The 22,967-nt window shown below is 47.4% G+C and overlaps 1 long non-coding RNA gene across 1 annotated transcript; it reads right to left on the bottom strand.

The window, feature by feature from the left end:
• Positions 1-681: 681 nt before the first annotated feature.
• On the bottom strand, positions 682-21,806 carry LOC118969484 (uncharacterized). The gene is made up of 3 exons (XR_012127873.1): positions 21,637-21,806; positions 7,166-7,211; positions 682-841 (listed from the first exon to the last, which is right to left on the bottom strand). It is a non-coding gene; the product is annotated as an uncharacterized lncRNA (long non-coding RNA).
• Between the last annotated feature and the right edge of the window lie 1,161 nt (positions 21,807-22,967).

The following is a 22,967-nucleotide window of genomic DNA, read 5'->3' as shown; positions in this document are numbered from 1 at the left end:
ACCTTAATAGTTCACCTACAGAAGCCAACACCAGAATGTTCACACATCCCTACAACACAGTTTAAAAAAGAAAAGAAATATAAGCTCCCTTCAGCAGGAAAAAGCCAACACATTCCATCTATTTCCCCTGTTCTAACAGCTTGCGCTCTCGGCAGAAAGAGTGAGCAGTTATTTTTCCGTCGAAAATGGAGTGGATAGTTTTTCTGGCGTCTCTGCTGCTCCCCAGGGAGATGGGCTTTCATATTCAGCAGGTGGAGCTGCCGTAACCTTGAGTGGCACGTGAGCTTGGCCAGACCACACTGTCCAAATGCCCAGACCCAGGCTACGGGGGGAGCTCTCTGCACATGTGATCACACGCTTGGAGGACCTTGGTGGCTCCAGGACACTGTGACCTGCACTTGGAGTGGCATTTGATATGGAGGAAAACAGTGGCATAATAACAGTCGTGTCTAATAGCAACACCTGCTGTCTCTCATAGGAAATAAATGCTGCTAGCTGTTGATGCGTGCAAGTGTAGCATCTTCTGGTATGAGGATGATGAACGAACATCACCTTGAATAAGTGCTAGGTGCTGTCCTGCTTCGGGTGCATTAGCTCATTAAATCTTCACAACAATTCCACGGGGAAGGTGATTTTATTATTTTCATTTTACAGATGAGGAGACTGAGGCAGGGACACAAATGTGCTCAAGGTACAGGAGCCAACGGGGCATAAACGCTGGACTAGCTACATTTCCTGTGTTCTCTGAGCTCAGGTGGCTTGGCGCTGGAATGGGTGATGGTCTCAGTGGGGGGTCACAGCACGTGGACTTCATCGTCTGTAATATTTTCTCAGTCTGGATCTAGATGGAATCACACTGTGCTGTTTTATTTTTAACCTTAGTACAACATACACCAAAAATTCAGAATCATGTGTCTTATGTGAGATTTTTCCAGTGCCTAGCCCGTTAATGAGGATTACATTAGCGTCATCAGGCTCTGCCGCTTTTTCAAGCAATTATAGTACCATTTAGAAACTCATGTTCTTTGAAGACGGTGTCACACGCCGCTCCCCTCTCTCCACATCTCTCCTAGTTCGCATGTCACTTCTCGCTCTGCAAGCCCCCCCCGCCAGCCCTGCAACCTGGCTTGTCTTCCCGGTCCTCTGCTGACATTTTTCTCACCACTGGCTCCATTTCTAATAAATCAAATGGAATTTTCTCGGTCCTTTATCTTCCTGGAGCTCCCTGGATGTTCAGCCACTCCTCAGCTGTTTCCTCCTGGACGCCCCTCCTTCCTCGTACCTCCAAGGTCGGGGTCTCAGCCCCCTGCCCTTCCCTTCTGATGCTCTCTTACAAGGCTCCTCGACTATCACAGCTGAGCTGTCTTGCAGAGCCAGCGGCCTTCAGGTCTAATCTCTACCCTGAATCCCCAGCTGGGCCTGCAGCTTCCCACAGGGCCTGTGCACACGGAGGATGTCCCAGATAAATAACATAATAATCAGTACCAGGTCAGAGTGACCGGTGACATCTGACAACAAACTGCAGAGCCTTAGTCACCCCCTTTCTCTAAAGTCACCTCACTTGCAACATACCCGACACCCAACCTATTAGCTCACTTGCCAGAACACAGCTGCCCCTCTGAGCGGCTCCATCAGCTTAGAGGACCAGCTGTTCCCTTGGCATCCTAGGGGCCTTCACTGGGAGCCGGATAGAATGAGACTAGTGGAGAAGGCCTGGCATGGAGGGGGTGCTCTGTAAAACCTGTGTCCTTGTCCTCTCCTTCTCCCTCCCACCTGATGTTTACCTCGCACTGGCATTGGGGGTTTGTCTGGTGGGAAGGAAACACCCCCTTCACTCTATCCCATCCAACCCAGGACCCCCATCCCTGAGGCCTGGAGTACTGCTGGGTCACAGACCCCACCTCCCAGCCTGGAACTTCCCCAGCCACCCGCCCTGTTCACTGGCACCAGGAAAGTCTTTGTGACCCAAGCTCTCAGTCTGCGGCTTTCCTGCTAAGGAAATCACAATGGCCCCCAGTTACCAGTGAGATTAGGTTAAAACCCTCCAGCTGGTTCTCAAGGTCCTCCATCAGTGGGGCCCTTCATTCATTCAACATTTCCACCCCTACCCTTAAAATAGAAGCTCTAGCCTCCAGGCTCCCTGGCTGCTCTGCCCCTACGCTGCCCACCCGTCTGTCTGCCTCCCATCATTCCCTTCATCAGATACCCTTTCCTTAGCTGGAGTTGATATTTCTTCAGGATCTAGCTAATCCATAAAGCTTGCCTTGCTCTCCCCAGTCCCAAATGTTCTTTATTTGCTCTGAGTTCCTCTAGGATTTATAGTCGAGATCGTGCATTCTTCAGCTATCAGTAGGGTTTGCAGAGTACTTACGATGTACAAGGATTGATTCAATCTCACATGCCTCACAACCACATTGTGCTAAATACCATATTTGTTTCTTTGTGTCTCCCAAGGATTTAGTGGCACAGATCATTTGTTGTACTATTTTGTTCCTTTTCCAATGGGCCTAGCTAAGGGCTGAGATGTGACATTAATTAATAAACACACTGTTATTTAGGCTTCAGGCTTCCAGACCTCAACTGAGCTAAGAACTTGATGAAGCCAGTGGTCGCATCAGGATTATTCGCCTGATAAGTAACAGATAATAATCAGCCCCAGGCCAAAGTGACCAGCCACATCCTGACAATGAACTGCTGAGCTTCTGGGGTCTCCCTTTTCCCATTTTCTTTGCAAAAATAAAAGAAAACCAAGGTAAAAAAACTTGAGAGCTCATTGCTAGTCTGAAGTCATTTTGCTCCCACCTCTTATTCAAATCATCTCAGGGGCTTTGTTGACATTATTTGCTAACAAGCGGGATCCATCTCTCCAAGCTGCCAAACAACACCCTTCCGCCCGCAGAGATGTGAGGCCTGAGGCCACCTCCTGGCTGCCAGGACAAGCCCTGGCTACCAGGCCAGCTGCCCGCTTCGGGCCTCTGGATGCATTTCCAAAGGGTAATATTTACAGTGTCAGATAGCTGTGGAGCTTAATGGGGTTCTTAATACAGGCATCGTTCATTAAGACAGAAAGCGCAGGCAAGGTGCCCTTGCTGTTGAGGGAAGGACGACCCGGCACGAGACGCACGCTCCTTCTTGGCTTAGAAATCATGCAGGTCAAGTGCCTTGTCGTACGTTAACAGCCTTTTTAAGTTCCTAGGCAGATTGAGAGGAATGGCTTAGATAAATGAAGGAAGAAAAATCATGCGATCTGTCTTGGTAGCGTAAATGCTGAGACACAGCGGCTGCATTTAAACAGAGCAATTTGCTAAATGAGTGGTTGGCTACTTTCCAGACGGCCAGTGTGACACGGAGCTGGGATGAATATCCTTTATTCAGTCATGCATCTGTCTAGACTGAGACATGAAAGGCCAGGTTTTAGCCACTGCAGCAGGCGCCGCCGCCGCAGCTCTGAAATTCTTACATAAAACATGCTCAGTATTGCCAATGAGGCAGCTTGGCCTGACATCAGCTGGAGAGGATGCGGCAGCATGGTGTGCGCGAAGCCTCAAGGAAAGCCAGCATCTCCACTGAATGATGGCCAGCTCGGAACGGGGGCTCTCTCTGTGCGGGTCTGCCTACTGAATCACGTCACCCACCTATCAGGTGCATGGAGGTGGGTGATCTTAGTAGGAGGAAACATTAATACAAGGTTAGAAAACAGAAATATCAGTTGCATTCTGTATGCTTTCTTTATGTGCAGTTTGAAATCATTTCACATGTGCTGTATCTTGATTTTTCTAGTTAGCCTGTAAAATTCCCAGGGTAGATGAAAGAGTATTCCTAGTTTTTACACAACCCCATTCTGCTTTCCCTTCTCCCTGCTTCTAGCACTTATTCAATCTTGACTTAAGCACCTGTTTAGAGATGGTATTTCAGAGACGCTGGCTGAACTGGCTAGGAGGTAGACCAGATGACCGCTCAGTTCTGGGGCCTCTGGGTCCATGACACATGTTGGTTGACTGATTTGAACTACGTCAAGTAAAACAGAGCCATTAGATGGGCATCATGCCCAACTTCAATAAAGTAGGCAGTCACAGGACTTCATTAGGCTGTAATGGGGACCTACAGAAGGCAGCTCTATTGACATATTTCTCTCTGGTAAGTTACCCATGCTTGTTTAACTTTTATTATTGCATTGAAAGTTTCCACGGGTGAGAGTTCCACTGTGTTCTTCAGCAAGCCATTCGCGTTCCCTGGCAGGAACGTTCTGACCAGCCACCAAACAAACCTGCTCCACCCCACCCAGAACCCTCTGGGGCTCTGCACTGGACAGCAGCTCCCGTTTATTTCTGATTCAAGAGGAAGAGTTTAACCTGATGAATCACCAGCAGCACTTCCTGTGACATTCTGGGGAAAACTACAGCTTACTTACAAAGGACTCTGAAGCCCTTCACTTACAGCCACTTGTGATCTACACAGGATGGAAAAATTTGAGTTCTGCTCTGTGCAAAGCTTTCTCACCAATATTTTCCTCTCTTGGAAGTTTCCTATCATCAGGACTACGTCTACCCTAAAGTGAGCCTGAAATAGATGAATTAAAGGAACAGGCTGTCCTAGAGGGGAATACAGCATTCTCCCCCTGCTAGTCTCACCCAGATACCACTTCTTCTGGAACCATCTGAAGCAGTTTCTCATCTGTACCACGAAGCAGAGGAAATGATCTGAGGGACTATTTTTTCAATTCTCTAATAACTAGTATCCTTCTAGAAGCATAGGTGAGAAGCTAATGTATACATTCAAGGGATGCCATTGGGCATGGTTGGCCTAGACTTTATTGATGGAGGTCTTAATGGCAAGTGCCCAGCTATGCAAAGGGAATTATTCTAGTATCTAGCATGTTCTAGTAGTAGATATACCAAAAACTCAGAGCAATGAAGTCACTGAAATCTGAGATAGTTACAAATCTGTTTAAGTTCTTGCAATGAGGAAATAGCTCTGAAAATATATAAATTATTAACCTTGTTAAGAAACAGGTTTCTTAGTAGGTTAAACGTAACATCGACAAATACTATCAAATGATCATTAAGTGTATGACCAGAAGCAACAATCTAAAGAAGTCCGAGGACTGTCACTTATCACAGCAGCTTTTGTGATATGCCAGTCATGAACCAAGGTCCCCTGGCCTTTGTAAGGACACTGCAAATGTAGCTTCTTTTATCTTGTGTGTGGCTGGGGCCCCAGTTTCAGGGATATATGACTAGGAAGAGGCGTGCAAATCGTGATGCTCTTGAAGGCTGCTGAGGATGATGCGGTGATGTCAGATGCCAAGACAGGCAGGGCCGGTGCTTGTGCCTTACGAACAAACTTACACAATTTCTCTCTCAGGCACAACTCTTGTCTTTGCTAGATGGCAACATAAGCCTTTGAATGCTACATTCACTTTGAGCCTATTTCCAACCTAAAGAAAATTTGATTTCCTAAAACCAGCCTCGAATGACGATTCCAATACTGTTTGAAGATATCCTGACTTTTTAACGCTCAAATACAGCTCCGCAGAGTCACCCATGATTGACGTCTTTTCTTATGAAAGTGCTGTTAATTAAGAACCATAGGCACTAGCAATAAGGATTATAACGGCAGACTCGGCAAATTGTTCCTGAAATAAAATGCAGGACTGCTTTGCTTAGAACCTAAACCAAAGGCACACAGAACACTGGCCCATTCACATCTAATCCACTAGGGGGCAGTGAGCGATCGGGTTTCCACCAGGGCTTTGATGACGGTTGCTATATATACACCTGAAGGGTGGCAGGCCTTTTACACAAACTGAGCAATGCCGCAGCGATGACAGGTGCAGGGAGCAGCCAGTCATTGCTACCAGCACAGTCTGTCAGAAGGATGAAGTGAAATGAATAATTTGCATTTTTACCAATGAACTTGCATTAGAATGAACAGGCAGTGTTGCTTGGATCTGTGCTGGCTTCTGCTGGACCGCACCCAGGATTGCAGTAACGGGGACAGACACAGCCAGGGAGCCCGATTTACTGGTCCCCTGGGGCTGGTGACCACGGGCAGGGATGGGGGAGGGGCTTCTTCCCATCCCATCCCCGTGCCAGCGTCCATTTGGGGCATTTCAGGCCTGCAAGCTGTGTAGCACACAGTTGAGGAAACCATTCAGGTCGCAGTCTGTGTGAATGGCGTCTCCTTGAGTTGGGCGATGTATGGATCGTTCCCTGACCCCGCCCTGTGGGCCTCAGGGCAGTAGGTCCCTGTGCAAGTGTCCATCTGTTCTCTCCTGCTCCTCATTTTTGAAAAACTCTGCCTTAAAAGGGTTCCGGCCAAGTACAGAGATAGGCAACTCCTGAGCAAAATCAGAAGTTGGAACCAGTTGGATTTCCATGTCTGGCATGGTCCCACCTTCCTTCTCCCTCCAGCCCACCCCTTAATTCAAGAATCTGGGGCCTTCCTGACCTTTGCCTAAGTCCCGTTCCAACATGTTCTACGTCTGCATCGCTAGGTGTCCTCTCCCACAGGAAATTGCATCTAAGCCTGATTTCTAATTGAGAAACAAAATACAGTGAAGGGACTCCTCCCTTGCGGGGCCTCTCCTCCTGGCCCTGATCAGCAAGAGCCTCCCTGCCTCCTGGGAGGCAAACCAGCTGTGCCATCACCCTTGGGCTCCGACTTCCGTGGATTCAGAGCGAGTCCTTCCTTCTCGGCCCGGCTTCTTCATACATGTGGCAGGAGCATCCCTTGGGTTCTACTTGAGAGTCAGTAAACCTAGTCGTTAAATGCACAGACTCAGATCAAACTGCTTGGATTCAAATCCAGCTTTGTCGCCTAGCAGCATTATAACCTTAAATATTGTGTTACTGCTCTGTGCCTCAGTTTCGCCATTTTCACAGATGGCAATAATAATATCAGCTCGTGAAGGCATTAGGAGAACTGGAAAGCCCTGACCGGAGCACCTCGTGTGCGAGTGAGCGCTCCACACGTTACCTCTTCGTATCTTATTTATTTGACATAATATTGCATCTCCTCTTGTTTTTCTCATTCTGTCTCAGCTTTGAGACACAGACGCTCCCCTCCTCTTCCCTGCCCTTGCTTCTCTCGGAAAGGAGAGCAGACAGTGTTCTTGTCCCCCCTGAATCCGGGCCTATTGCTCTCCTCTCACCTCCACACCTACCTGGTCGTCGCCACAGAGAAGCAGGCACTTCTCAGGATCCTCGTAACTGGAGCAAAGAATGCAAACAGAAAACAGCGTCAGATATCAAGAACAAGTTCGGGGGGAAATCTGACAAGTGTCCTTTATGTTCTGTTTGTGTTCTATTTGTAGAACGGTTTTGGAGACAGCCGCTTGTTTACTTCCCCAACATCAGAAGTGATTTCGGATTCTCTTCACTTAATCGCGTACTTGCACGGTGCAGGTTCATAATTAAAATAAGAAATCTATTTATGAAGCTGGTGCCGGAGCTGAGAGAGAATCAAGGAGATGCTTTGGCTGATGAATGCTCTGTGAACAGACGCCAAAGCATGTTGCTGGCCTGGAAGGAGGAGCAGGCACTTTTCCGACACGGCCAGGGGTCTCTCCCATCAGAAGGGATTTGGGGGGACCCAGGAAGGGGCACTGAGCTCCCCAACCCTAATGTGTGAGATGGACAGTGAGGGCATTCCTCTTACAGAGAGGCCAGGTTTTTATGGGGAAATGGTGGCAACAGCCTGCGTTGGGTAGATGGCTGACTCCAAGCGTTTGGGTGACCACCGGCTGGTGCCAGGACCTGAGGGAGGGGAAACAACTGCCCGGATGGAGTAAGGCATAAGCATGGGTGGGGCTGGAGGGAGAAGGGATGAAGAGGCTGGGAAAGAGTAGGGAGAGTGGGTAGGAAGGGTGGGCAGCCAGGTGGCAAGACCTGCCTATGGCACCTTTCCCAGGGGCCCCACTAATCTTCAGTAATGTCTACAAAAATCACACAGTGCTGGGTGTGGTTGCATTTCTTGTCAAAAGCAGTGAAAGGGCTGAGGGGATGTGAGAGGTGGAGACCCTGCCAATATCTGGGGGATATCAGCATTACCATGACAAAGCTTGCGTGACCTTCTGCGGCTGTGTTAGATTTGACGAATAATTCATCAGTTTATATTAGATTTATTTATTCCAAAGACAGAAGGGACACACTAGAGACATTTCTTTCCTGTGTCAGTACCAAAAATCTGTATGTCTCTTAAGCACCTTAATTGTTATCTTCCAGACACCAAAAGCCACTAATGGTTGCTGTGCCTTTTTCGTGGCTTCTGGGAAGCTCAAAGAGAAATATGCTATTTGTTTCTAAAAATTGTTTAGGGTGTTATGGAGTATGTTTTGTTCATTGCCTTCATTTTCCTATATATATTTTTTGCCATCACCCCATGCATACGTGTGCATCTGTATTATCTTTTATTCTATTCTATTTCATTGCTGTTAAGTGGCCCCAATTCCTCCTTCAGACAGTGGGGTTGTTAATAAACGAAAACACAAATAAACACATTTTGGTTTCTCCTGTAAGTTCTTACTCTCTAATCTTTTACTGCCCAGAAATATTCCTCAAATTTTGTTGTCACATCTGTTTGTCCATCTTTTCTTGACTTCTCACTTTCGAGCCCTTCTTTTGGAAAAGACCTTTTTCACCCTTGCTGCTATGAAGATGGTCTCTTACATTTCCTTCAAGTTTCTACTTAAAAATTCTCTAAATCTTCACCTGGAATTTGCTTTTCAAGTATACTGTGATAGAAGATCTTAGTTTTTTCCCCCTAAATAAATAGCCATCACTTATTTGTTAGCCTGTTACCCAGTAATTTGCAATGTTTGTTTTATCAAATAGTACTTTCCATATATACACGGGTCTGTCATCAATCTGTTTGGCTCTACTTTGGGCCAGTATCTTACCTCTTTCACTCACTATAAGTTAGGAGCAGCTTTGATAGCTGGCAGTTCATCCTTCCTCATTATTCCTTTTCAACATTTTCTTGGCCATTTTCATATATTTACTTTTCCAGATGAACTTTAGAGTCAACTGTTGAGTTCCAAAACAATCTCGTAGATATTTTATTTGGAATGCCATTGAATTTGACATTTAATTTGAGCAGAGGTGACATCTCCACAATATTGAATTTTTCCATCCAAGAACATAGCTGCTTCCCATTTACGTAGGCTTTCTTTTACATTTTTTAGATAGGTTGTCATCTCTCTAGCTAGATCTCACACCCTTCTTGTTAGGGTTATTTCTGGGAATATTCAATTATTTACAGTCACTTTCTTGCTCAGACAGAGAAGTGAGATGGGTAGCTGAGAGTCACATTCCCTTGGCCCAGGTATTCCTGTTAAACAACCACACCAACCTGCAAAGGTTTGACATCACTTTTCCTGGCAAAGACGAGTTCAGCTGCTGTACAATGTTGGAAACACTAGCTAAGAATGATTGGCTAGTTGAGTAAATTACAAAAAAAAAAAAATCATGCATGTCCTTTAAGAAGATGAAGATCTAAGGCTCTCCACTAAGCTCTCAAAAAGACTTGTTTGGATCAAAAAAATTTTCTCTATGGCTCTTATTTTTTAGAAGATTTTAAAATACAGAATTTAGCTCCTTGCACACTGTCATTCTCCCCAAAACAACTCTTCTCATAATTCTTGAGATTTAAATATCAATCATAAATAATCTGTCCAGTCTACTAGTTTTACACTTCCTTGACCACCTACCTTTCAATAGCGTTATCTTCTACTATATCTCAGCCACTCGTTGCCGTGGTCACACCCTTAATTTTGTCATTGGTAATAACTCACACCCCCCCTACCCCAGAACCTCAACTTCAAACCTCCCCTCCAGTCTCCCCAGTTTACTCCCACTAGCACCAGCTCTGCTCTGGGACTTCCAATCCATTGATCCTAACATACATGCACGTCCCTGACCCTTGTGTCTCATCTCCCTTCATATCTGGCTATGTTCCATGATCACTCATAACCACCTCCTCGCATGTACCCACAACTTTCTTTTATTGCTGTCTTTTTTGGCAAAAGCACGCCCCTGGTGTGACCTGATTCTCCACCTCCCCCATGCCTGACCGACAGGAAATGAGGCCGGACACAAACCACACAAGTGTGCTGAGCGGTCTGACTTCAGACCCAGGACCACAAACCACAGACAGTTCTCAGTGCTTCCCGGCAGCCTCTCCTCACGGGATCATTTTACACTTCCTCCTTTCTCTGAAAATCTCCAGTGCCTCCTTCCCAAGTCCCATCTCAGAAAAGACCTTGCTTCCTGATTCACCAAGAAAATGGAAGCCCTCAAAAGAGACCATATCCCACCACATACGCTCACGCCCAGATGTCCTGGGCCTGGACCCCCACTCAGTCTTCTCTTGGGTCCCCCTCCTCACGGAGACCAGCCCTCCATGTGTGCATGGGATCTTGTCCCCTCTTGCCTACCCGAGGCTGTTCTTCATTATTCCTCCCTTTTTTCTCCTCCATCATCAGTATTCTCCATCATTCCAGTCGGCACACAAACATGCTCTTGGTTCTCTCATTAGGGAAAGTAAAAAAGACTCGTCTGGATCTTCCTGCCTCTCCAACTTCCACCTCATTTTTCTCCTTCCCTCTAGGGAAGTTACTTGAGGGAGGGGTTCATAGTGTTGCCTTCATCTCTGTCCTCCTATTCCCACATGAAAGCATTCCCATCAGCCGTTGGCCCCACCTTGCACAAAACTGCAGTGACCTCCAGTGGAAATTCTGCAACGGCGATTCTGCGCCCTCATCTTTCTGCAGCTGTGGATGACCCGAGTCACCCCGGGCTCGAGCGCCCAGGACTCAGCCCTTGCTGCCTGTCCGTGTGCCACTGGCCAGTGTGTCCATCAGCCTCACAGCCTCACTTTATCCCTACCTCTTTATGCTGGTGACTCGACTCCTGCTAACACACACTGACCACCTCACATTTTGGAAGCCTATTCCTGGTATCTTGTTTCTTCATGTATCACTTTCTAACATCCCACGTAATCATATAGCACATTAGTTGTTTACTGTCTAGATACCAGGCTCCCCCAGGGCAGGGCTGCTTGTCTATTTTATTTGCTGACATATCCCCAGAGCCAAGAACACTGTCGGGCCCATAATGAGCTACGCTGATCTTTGTGGTTGAAGCACTCATACCCTGCCAGACTGCCCACACCAAGCTGCCTGCACACGCCAGGCATGCCCAGCTCACAGCCTTGTCTGGACGCTCTGTGGCTCACATTCTTCCTTCGAGTCCCCATCGCAGGGATGCGCGGAGAGCTCTGCCCTGACCCGTGCCCACAGGCTTCCCGGTCCCATCTGTACTCTACTTGACCTCCTTTGCCCTTACTCTCCAACCTGCTGATTTTGCCTATTGCCTGTCTCATGGAGGTTCCCTGGGAACACATGCTCCATTCCCTTCACTGCTGTATTTTCCTCGCTCCCCAAACAGTGCCTGGCACACAGTGGAGGGAGGGACTTACTCAGAAAGCTTCCCTGCTGGAGTTCTCTGTGACCGGCGTCCACACTCATCCTCAGGCGGTGGGTCGGCAGGCAGGCCAGCTGGATGCAGAGTGTCCAGCCCTCCCTCTGCACCCAGGCTTCCCAGGGGCCCTTGCTCACCCTTGGCTGCTCGGCCTCCCAGCCTCATGCCATGACCAGCCTCAGCCAATGGCACAGCCTGTCCCAGAGGCCACAGGGCTCCCTCTTGGACCCAGTGCTCCCACTATGTGCACTCCACTGTGTGTGGCCTTCTTGAATTCTAAACCTGTCCCCACCCAGCCAAACTCAGGCAGTGCCCTCGCCTCCTGTGCCCCCCAGTTGAATGAATGTTGGTGTCTAGCATAGCATCCGCTACAGTCCACACATGCTGCCAATCCATTCATTCTTTCACTCTTTAAATATTTAGCAAATATATGCCATGTGCTCAGGCTGATGGGATATAGGAGATAGAATCTTGCCTTCATGGAGCTTATATTCTAATGGGGGGCAGATAATAAACAACCAAATAAATATATGTCAGATGGCAATAATTGCTTTGGAGATAAATAAAGCAGGTTATGGGTAGCAAGGATCCTGGGGGGCAGGGTGAGGTGGAGAGTACATTTCATGTAGGGGGGTCAGAAAGGCCTCACTGAGCAGGAGACAATGTATTGAGCCACGCGATGTCAGAAGGGAGGGACACAGAGGAGACAGAGGTGCATGCAAAGTCCCTGAGGTGCAACTGTGCTTGGAGGGTGAGCAAGGATCTGGTGGCCTGGAGCAGAGTGAGCAAGCAGGAGGGGTGGAGTATGGATAGAGTGGCGTGGAGGATGCATAAAGGGAGGAGGATTTCCTCCCAAACCGGAAGAGAGCCCCCCTAGGCTGGGGGAGGAGGAGGAAAAGGAAGAGGACCACAGGGATGCGGACAAAGAGTGGGTTGGGCCCCAGAAGTGGGTGTCGAGGCCCAGCCTCCGAGAAGGGCTGTCCGGGAGCAGTGGTTCGGCAGGAGACATGAGAGAGGGCCGAGTGGAGCTTCAGTGGCCGGTGCCACTGGCAGCCTTGTGCAGACGGCAGGCGCCACGGGGCCTGAAGGGGCCTTGCTGACAGCTTCCCACCAGTGGGTTCCCAAACTGTGCCACGGTGGTGTCAGTGGGGGAAACCCTGAAGTGGCAGATCGATAGGTGGTGGGAGCTCAAAATAGAACTGATCTCCAGTTTTGGAAAATCAAGTAACATATCTCCTGCACATCCAAAGTTACAGACTGAGATTCACACTTACCACGTCATTCTAAGGACATTAAAATAAGGAGAAACATGCGTGATCGCGTCCCTGGCTTATCTTTCACAAATCTTTGCCCCTGGATATTGGCATATTTTTCTTACAACAAGACTGTTGCAAAATGGAAAGAGTTGCCTTACGTGACAACCTCGGCTCTGCTGCTGCTTCCTCGGAAAGGAGCCCTCGAGGCTGCCCCAGAGCCTGAAATCACTAACTTCTCTAAGCGAGAGAGACTCCAGACCTATTTCTGCCAAAAAGATCCCAGAAACACATCCATCCCAAGAACCAGAGCCCAGAAATTATTCATAGCATTCTGCAGCTCTGGCAAGAGACCAGATTCCTGGAATTCGTGCAGCTAAAACATTTCACTGTGCCACACTAGTGGCACTACGTGGGGGCGATCATCTAGAAGGAGCGAGATTTTCAGAGAAGCTATCTTTGATTCCTTTTTAAGAGGCAAAGAGGTCTGATTTTGGACTGATCATTTCCTGCCTCCTTCAGAAATCTATCTAACCTGTACTTTAAACTCAGTAGAGGAAGCAAAGTCTCTCATCCCACTTGGGAGGTAGGGGTAACAAAGAGGAGTTTTATCCAGCCAGCTGCGGCTCAGGGACTCACGGGAGATTTTCTCACATCCAATAACCTGAAGCTTTCATACAGGGCTTAGGGCAGAGCCCCAGACCCAGGGCAAGCTCAGCAGTCTGGGCCGCTGCAAGAACACAGGAGCCCGGTAGCGGAAAGTACCCGGCAGTGTCTGCACTGGCTCCAGATTTCGTTTCTTTGAACTTTCCTAAACCTCAAAGCATTTTGTTAAGCGAGTCAATTCTGGACAAGTTTTGGCATTCTACATTGAAATGCTCTCACCATCTCCATCGTTTTCTCTCCGGAACGCAGTAGGATAAAGTACTGAACCAATCACCTAGTTTTCCCCTTCAAAACGCAGAGAATCTCGGACTCCCAGTTCAGAAAGGTGATATGGGAGATTGAGACCAATGTCAGCTGATCACAAGGAGCCAATCAGGGCCTTTTTTTAGGCGGCAAAATAGAGGAAGACCAGTCAGATAACAGATCACGCTGGACGTGTTTCCAGTTGCTGACTTTTCTCCTCTAGCCTTCCAGAAATAAAGCAAACGGATCATCAATTCATAACTCAGCTAAGGGAAAAATGCAGGCCATTTTTACCCAGTGCTTGTTTGATCTTAACTAAATTGGTTATACCAAGGCATGGAAGGCTAGCTGGGATTCTGTTGTTACGTGAGCAGGCTCATGTGGGGCATCAAGGGGGTTGCTATTATGGGATGGACTGTGTCTTGGGGGAGCCAGCCAATGTCTTAATGTCAACTTGGATGAAAACCAATAACAACAGTGTTGCTGACAACCGTGGTACCTCAAGGAAGCTGGGAGGGAGGGAGGGAGGATCACATGACTACGAGAGCTGTCCAGAAAGGCCCTGACCTACTGAGATAGTGGCCAAATACCCGTGAGATTTGATTTGTTAGAGGCTGTGAGCAGAGTATAATCAAATCCGAGCTTGTGGGCCAAGCTGCAGAGGAGCAACTGGAGGGAGTGAGCCAATCAACTAGAACATGGGAGAACTTGTGGGGACCCACCACGGGGCAGTGACTACAGAAAAGAGGGAGAAAGGGACAAGAATCGGACATAACCAGAAGTGGAAGGTGAGTTGGAGAAGCAAATGTAGAGAATTTCAAGGTTTGCAATTTGAAGGAGGCTGTCATCAAGACAGAAAACACAGGAAACGACGACGCAGAACTTGGGGGTGCGGTGGGGCAGGGGGCAGAGTTGTATTTTGACACTTTAAGTTCCAAAGACCTTAGGATATTCCCACAGCAATGCAGCACTTCGAATCTAGCATGTAGAGGGTCCTTGTCAAGAAGTAGGTTTTAAATCATGGCCGGTGCCATAAGCAGGAAAGACAATGCTTCAAGAGGGAAAGTAGTACAAGGAGCAGGCCAAGGGGAGCACACAGGGCCTCTCAGCAGGTTAGAGGCACCAAGAAGGGAGCAGGGGATGCTGTTAGGGCAGGAGGTTCAGGAAGATGGCACTGTCGCCAAAGCCCAGGAAGAGACATGGTTCACGTCACAGTTTGATATGATGAGGACTCAGAAGAAGGGATTTGCTTCTTAGGAGGTCACTGCGTTAGGTCCAGTGAGAAGCAGTGAGGCTGCAAAGCCTGACAGCAGCGGTGTTGTGGGTACACAGCGGAGCACCGGGAACAGGACGCTGAGCTCTGAGTGCGTGGGGTGGGGTGGGGGATGCATGTCCCACTTCAGGCCTTTGTTGCAGCTGTTCTGCTGTCTGGGCTGCTCTTTGGCTTCCTCGATCCGTCCCTTGCTTCATTTGAATCTTAGTTTGAAGGTCACCTTCTCACAGGAGCCCTACCCGAACCACCTACTTAACACTGCACCTGACAGCCCTTCCCCCATTCCACCCCTCCCCCCCACCCACATCGCTGGCATTACTTTCTTTTTGTCCATGGTATTTTTCACTATCATTTGTCTATTTATAATACTCATTATTTCTTGTCAATCCCCCTCCCGCTCTAACGAACAGTCCTTGAAGGCAGAAAATCTTACTTGTTTTGTATGTTGAAGGATTCCTTGTATCCAGAACAGTATCTGGTCCGCAGCGGTCCTTCTATAGTATTTACTGAGTCAATGAACAGACTAGAGAGCCTGCACACATACATGCATGCAGATATGGGCAACTCCTCTTCAAAAAGGGTGCCAAGAATATACAATGGGGAAGGGACAGTCTCTTCAACCAATGGTGTTGGGAAAACTGAATATGTAAAAGAATAAAATGGAACGCCTATCTTAACATCACAAGCAAATCAACTTGAAATAGAATAAAGACTTAGACATGAGACCTGAAACTATAAAACTCCTAGAATAAAATGTAGGAAAAAAAACTTGGTGACATTGGTCTTGGCAATGATTCCACAGGTATGACACCAAAAGCTAAGGCTGCAAAAGCCTTAGACTTGGTGAAATAAGCCAGAGAAAGACAAATATACACGATTCCACTTAAGTGAGGTACCTAAAATAGTCACATTCATAGATTTAAAGAGTAGAATGGTGGCTGCAGGGAGCTGGGAAGGGGGGGGAATGGTAATTTGCTAATCAACAGGGAAGCAGATGAGTAAGTTCTAGAGACCTGCTGACCAGCATTGCACCCGTAGACAACAGGAGCATGTCCTACCCTGGAAAACTCATTAAAAGGGTAGATTTCATGTTACGTGTTCTTGCAATAATAAAATAAAATAAATTTTCAAAAGATAATGCAAATTTCCTAAGGCTGTCATCCAAATTACCCCCAAAGAGCTTTTCTAAATCAGGCAAGCAATGTCAGCATTAAACAAAAGGTCAAAAAATGTTTGAGCTAATGCATTGCTTGTGGCCCAATTTATAACCAACCAACTTCTGTTTTTGTGAGCTCATGTATATTTTATATACAATAGGTTTCATGATAAGAAATTGCCATTATTTGACCATTTTGGACCTATAAAAATGAAAACACAATGCTGGTTCATAATGTTCTCTTTCTTTGTCTAAGACAGAATAGAAGTCAAGTATTAAATGTTTATTAACATAAAATAAAATCCACATGTCTTGCTGCCCTTGTCTAGCCTGGATTAATACTTAGTCCATAGGCACACACCTGATCATCTGATCATCTACATTTGCCCTCTTACAGCACTAAACTATGTTTTCTACCTTTATCTTGCATCTACCTACCACTTCAGCATTTTATTAAAAATAAAAATAATAATAATAATAGGAGAAATGTGGGATCAACATATAAATCAAGTACAAAAATCAAACGAATATTCACATTTGACCTGATTGTTTATAGGTCATAATGCATGATCAAAACCGAAAGTTTCTGTGATGACTGCCCTTGTACTGTTCACCATGTAAGAATTTATTCACTGTGCAAGAATTCGTTCACCATGTAAGAACTTGTTTGTTATGCTTCAGAAGATTGGAGACTGACGAGAATTAGGCTTGAGATGGATTAATGATTGTACACTGAGCATGGACCCCCCTATACTGAATTTTATTGTTGTTAACAACCATTTGATCAATAAATATGAGAGATGCCCTCTCAAAAAAATAAATAAATAAATAAATAAAATAAATAAATAAAATCCACATAAAGTTTAGGATGCAAGACAGAGTCCTTATCAGGGCATACATCACCCCTCATTAGCAAATCTCTTGTCTGTCTTTCTTTTAAAGATGTTGTTCGTTCTGGAGTATGTTAGTTTCTCCAAAGGATTCAACAGCTCCCATTCCTCTCCCCACCTGTGCTCACCCTGGTCTCATGGATGGATGGTCCCTTCTGCCTACAGTAGGTAGTAGAGCCTAACCCTGCCTGCTTGTCCTCCAGCCCGAAAGTCACTTCCTTGTGAAGCCTTTGTCACTCAGCCCCCATCACTTCCCAGTCTGAAGAGGTGGGACCCCTGCCTGGGCCCCTTCATACCTAGTGCACATCTGTGCCTAGTATTTCCTTCTCATGTTGTAAAGGTTGTTTGCTTGGCTCATCTACCTCCCCCACTAGGGTCCAAACATCATGAGAAAGGAGTGTTTTTTAAAAACCTATGCTTTAGAGCTCATTTCATGGGGAAGTAGTATCAAGGCACAAACACCCTTTTTACATGTAACAAGAATGTCTCTAATTTAGGAAGTAAAGCCAATTTCTATTTGGTCTTTTACTGATAGACAGTTTTAACAGAAGACTCTAAAAATTTAAGTTTTTCTTCCATAGAGAAACATACATTCCATAGTAAAGTGGCTTTTCTTCTTCTCCTTCTTCTTCTGTTATTGTTAGTTTATTTTATGTTCAAAGAGGGCAACGTCTGCCCTAGGTCAGCAGACAAATTAACAGTAGATCAGACTGGGATAAAAAATACTTATTTTTATGTGCTTATTTGTTTAGTCAAAAAATAGCTTTTGAATGTCTTCTATGATCCAAGCATTCTATTAGGCAGATACATTTATTTATCACTCATCAAAAATATTTCTCCTGCCTTCTTGTATTTTTATATCTAACATATTTGAGGCTGAGCCATACCTAAGAGTGTGTCTATGGTGGTGTGAAGGCATCAAAATAGAAGTATTGTAGGTGAAATTGTATATTGAAGGTAATGATAGAGTGAGCTCCATACATGGCAATTAGTTTACAATGTGCTCCCACAAATGCACTCAGACACGGTGATTAATGCTCCCTGGAGTATCCAGCCTCTGTAACTAGCTATCACTGTGCTTACCAGAACCCTACTCTCCCAGGAAAGTATAAATACCATGTTGGTTCTAATATTGCTCTAAGTGATTAGCTCTGGGTGTGACAGGGGACGGTCAGATGAAATTGAGATAAAATGCAAAGTTTATGCTCTAATGGTTTGGCTAGAAATCTGTAAGGAACCAAGTCAACCATCCTCACGTGAGATTTTAGACATCTCATGCCTCCCCGCCCTACCCACACATGCCCAGTCTGTGGGGGTTACCATGGGTTAGAAGTGCAGTTTCAAATTGGTTTTCTGTTGAATATGTCTGGAAACTAAACATCAGAAGGTGAATGAAAGAGAAAACTAGTCTCCACATCAGAGGAGCAGAGAAGCATCTGGAACCTCACTCCTAGTGCCTTGGGACAGCACCCAACAGAGGAGAAGCCATCAGAAAATGACATCATCCACAGATAGTCCCATTGGTTGATGGGACTGGTATGTGGCCAATAACATCGGCTCTATCCCAGATAACTCCCCATCAAGGGAGGGGCCACAAGGATAGAGTGCACCACCCATGTCAGTAAATATTCACTGCATAGACTGAATGCCTGTGTACCTGCCACCCAAATTCACATATTGAAGCCCAACCCCACAGTGAGGTGGTATTTGGAGATGGGGCCTTTGGGAAGTAATTAGCGTTGATGAGGTCATGGGGGTGGGGTTTTCATGATTAGATTACTGTCTTTGTAAGAAGAGACACCAACAGCTGTCTCCTTACACACCAACGAAAGGCCACATGAGGACACAGTGAGAAGGTGGCTGCCTGCAAGCCACGCAGAGAATGGCCCTGCACATTGACCTTGGACTTCTAGCCTCCAGAACTGTGAGCAAATCAATTTCTGTTGAAGCCATCCAGTCTGTGGCATTTTGCTACGGCTGCAAGCAGAGTAACATTCACAGTCACCACCGTGTGCTCCCGGAAGGCTAGGTGTCCTCTGTGTTTTGTGTCCTGAATCCCTACCCCATAGCGAAGAGCCACCTCATATATACATACACAGTTACAAGTCCCAGGAGTCCTGGGGCAGAACAAGGTACTTGTCACTTCCGGGAATCGCAGTGACCCCAGAACCTTTATTAATTTGGGGCATTCTCCATTCAGCCCTCCCCTGTCAAGAGCTCATCCAGTCATGATGATAATGGAAATCAGCATCTATAGGGCCCTTTCTGTGTGCCAGGCAAGAACTTGACAAATACTATCCTCCCAGTGAGGTGGGCACCACTTTCATTTACCAATTTTACAGACAAGGGAACTGAGGCACAAGACTTCTGATAAACTGCCAGGAACCCTGTGAGACTGGACATCAGCATCTCAGTTTTTGATTGCTTATTCATTTAAAAAAACTTTTTATAAAAATTGAGGAGCTATTATGTGCCATGCCCTGTGATAGGTCTTCAGTTTACGGTGGGGAACAGACAGACGTGGCCCCATCCGCCCAGTGTAATGGACAGAATTGACCATGTATACTCATAGCCCATGACACACACAATGAAGAAAATGAACAGGGTCAGTGCGACATAGATAGATAAGGCCATTAGGAAACGGCCATCAGAGAGGGAGAGACTGATTGAAAATGGAAGGGAAAGGTGGGTGTGGAGGGGGGCGTGGTGGTTCAGGCAGAGGTAACAGCAGGTGCACGGGTCCTGAAATGGGAGAGGGCGGAGCGAGTCTGAGGAGCTGAATGAGGCCAGAGAGGCTGGTCCCAGAGAGTCAGGGAGGCAGTGGAATGGGAGGGGTCTGAGAGAGCCCGGAAGGGACAGAAGCCCTGAGTGCCACCAAGCAGTGTCCCGCTGCTCACTGCATGCTGGGGTCAGAGGAGGAAGGGAATTCAGTGTGTGCAGCAGCCGCTCCGTGGGCGCTGTGTTCGGGCCTTTATCTGTGGTAGGCATTTCATCTCCACTAGGGACCCGTGAGGCAAGTCTTACCTCCAGTTGTGGGCGGGCCACCCGAGGTGGAGAATGAAGACATGGCTTTGCCCGGATCCCAGAGAGGAGTAAAGGCGCTGAGATCTGAGCCCATCGGCCTGCCCTGCCTTCCCTGGCTGCACTGCTGGGTGCCAAGTCTGGGGGGTGGGAGGTGGGCAGGAGCAAGCACTGGCGGGCTGAGCTGCACTCCCTTTGCTGGGCACGAATGAGTCTTCCTGGAGGACATGTGTCTTTTTCTGTTTTCATTAAAGAGGTCTTTCTTGAAAGCAGTGATAACTCAGTGCGTCGTTATCAGGAAACTGCGAAGATGCCTTAAGTAAAAGGCAATAAATTGTCCCAGAACTCAATCATGCGCCGCCCTCAGGGGGCCAGTCTAAGTGCCAGGGCCCCCTTAGTGCAAGGAAGGCCCCAGCGCCACCTGGGCCCTCCTCAGAGCGTAGGTGGACACTGTGGCCTGGAGAGGAGCCGCCCCTCAGTGGGCTGCGGGCTGAAGGGACATCACCGGGGAAGGGGCTTTGGTCTACTTGTCTCTCCCCTGCTTTGTGCTGTGGGAGCCCATTTGGTGACATGTTTGCTTCTCTTCTAAGTCCATCAACTTTCTCTATTTTTCAGTATACAAGATAATGGCTAGAAGAGAACTGAATGAAGGACATTCTGCTGAAATTGTTGAGTAAGCTACACGTCTTCCATCTTATAAAGAGGAGAAGTAAAAGGAAGGGGGGGAGAAGGAAAAGGCAGAATAAAACTGGAGCCTCCTTTTACCCACTTAATCAAGAGGTTTCTCACTTGCTCATTCAACAAACGTTTCTTGAGAGCCTACTATGCGCAGGTGGTGTGGTGTCAGAGAGCACACTGCAAAGACTTAGACTCGGTGGTGCCACCAGCCACTTACTCAGGACCTGCCCCTGAGCGACATGCAGGACTGTCACAGCAAAGGCTGTGCAAGATTCCAGGGGCACTTCGGCTTCCAGGAATGAAGGAGATTCAAGGGACTCCATGCAGACAGCACTGGGGCTGTGAAGAATGGAAGGATGTCAGCAGGAACCAGCCCCCCAGTAACACTGCGAGAGCCACTGGACACCATGTCTTATTCATGTGTGTGCCCCCATTTGCAGTGACACTGGGGACATAGTAGGTGCTCAGCAGACATGGTGGGGTGGATGGACGGGGAATGGTACAGCCTCAGGGGTGGTGTGGCCTGGCCAGGGGTTAGGGATCTCTGTTTAGTGAGGGTGGTGTTTGGGAGGCCTGAAGATTCTGTGGGGATGAAGGCTGGAAAGAGAGGCGTGGGAAAGGGTGGATATTATTGTGGAGGGGATTAGCCACCACTAAAAAGCAAAGTGACCTGTTTAGAGCTGAGTTTCAGGAAAACTAACCCAGTCACATCTAAAACCTAGATGAATTCACAATCAATCTCATGATTAAAAGTCATCTCACCTCTCTGGGCTTCACTTTCCTCGACGGTGCAGGAAGGTCATTCCTTTCTGGGCACTACTGCACTGTGTGACACAGAGATGACACAGTATGGGAGCCCCGACATCCTCTGATCGGACACAGCTGGACATGATTGCCCAAGGAGACCAGCAGGAAGCTTCCGGTGCTCAGACGGGAGGCGTCCACGAGGCCTCCCTGGCCGTGGCCCAGTTCTTACCTGCAGTCCAGTTTCAGAGGGACAGCTTCCAGGCCGCCAATCGGACAGTAAGGCTCCATGTTGGAGAGTTCATACAGCTGGATTTCACAGTTTCTGTTCAAAAATCAAGCATACTTGGAGTAAACTTAAGCTCCCCCCTTCACTTCTATAGAATTTGTTTATATTACACGGATTCTACGAAACGGAGATGCGCACCCAACGGAATGCCTGCCCGACTGAGCAGCCCCTCCAGATGAGTTGGAGGTCTCCCTCACCAGCTCCACTGCGTGGGGACGTCTCTTCTGCCTGGTCTAAACTGGCTGTGGGGCCGTCCTTCTCAGCCAAGAGGCTGGCATGGTTTTCCACAACTGGGCAGCAGATGGGACATCAGACCCCAGTCACCATTCAGTTCCCACATCTGTAGAATGGGGATCCTATCGGCTCCTATCTTACAGGGGAACTACAAGGATTAAATGACTGGACATGGGAGAAAGTGATTGTCCAGTGCTTGGGACTCAAACGTGTGAGCTGCTTGCTGCTGGTAATAAAGATGGTTAGAGCTGCACAGAGGAGGGGTGAGCCTCTTTCTGTCCATGGTGGGGTCAACACCGTGCTCCCCTAATTTCCCAGCTTCCTGACCTGTACTCTTGACCCCCTTCCTCCTATGTTAGCTTGTCTACCTTTGAGCTGATTTGAGAGAGAAACGAGTAGGTGGCATAAGACAGAAAACTTCCTGCTTCAACCTGCTCGCCTGGAACACAGGGGTCACTCTCAATTCCGAAGCCTCGCCTTTCACTCACCATTCAATGTCTTTTTTCTCCTTTTTCACCTGCCGTGAAGTGTGAGCGGTTCCCTGCCTTCGGGGTCCTATGCCTGCCTCGTCGTCTGATTCATTACCTCAGAGTTTCTGATCAGTTACTGTTCAGTCTCCGAACTTGTGTGTAAAAGACACGACAAATGTCCTGAGCACTTTTAAAATCAAACTGGGCTGAACTTATAAACCCAAATTGGTTTCTTTCTAATAGTTAGTATTCATTATATGAATACATGCTAATATATTAATAAATATATGTTTAATTACTAAACATAACATTACATTTAATCGTATTTAAGAGCCTGGATGACAGAGGTCGGATGACCTGTTTGTTCATTAGGGCGGTTGGAGCCTAGGGACCCCGGGGCTGGTGGAGCAGACCGGTTGCAGAGGGAAATCCCTTAGCTCTGCGTTTGGGAGGAGGTAGGTGGGGGCGTGGGAACCTCCTTCAAGCTCCGCCCCCTGCCCTTAGCAACGCCCCTGGAGTTGCGCTAAGCATCCTACTCCCCAGCCCCCACCCCTGGGTCACAGACCATCC

This window comes from Manis javanica, chromosome 1 (assembly GCF_040802235.1).
Source record: "Manis javanica isolate MJ-LG chromosome 1, MJ_LKY, whole genome shotgun sequence".
In the NCBI taxonomy this organism is placed as follows: Eukaryota; Metazoa; Chordata; class Mammalia; order Pholidota; family Manidae; genus Manis; species Manis javanica.
Note: the sequence above shows the minus strand (reverse complement) of the source record. Positions and strands in the feature narration are given on the sequence as shown.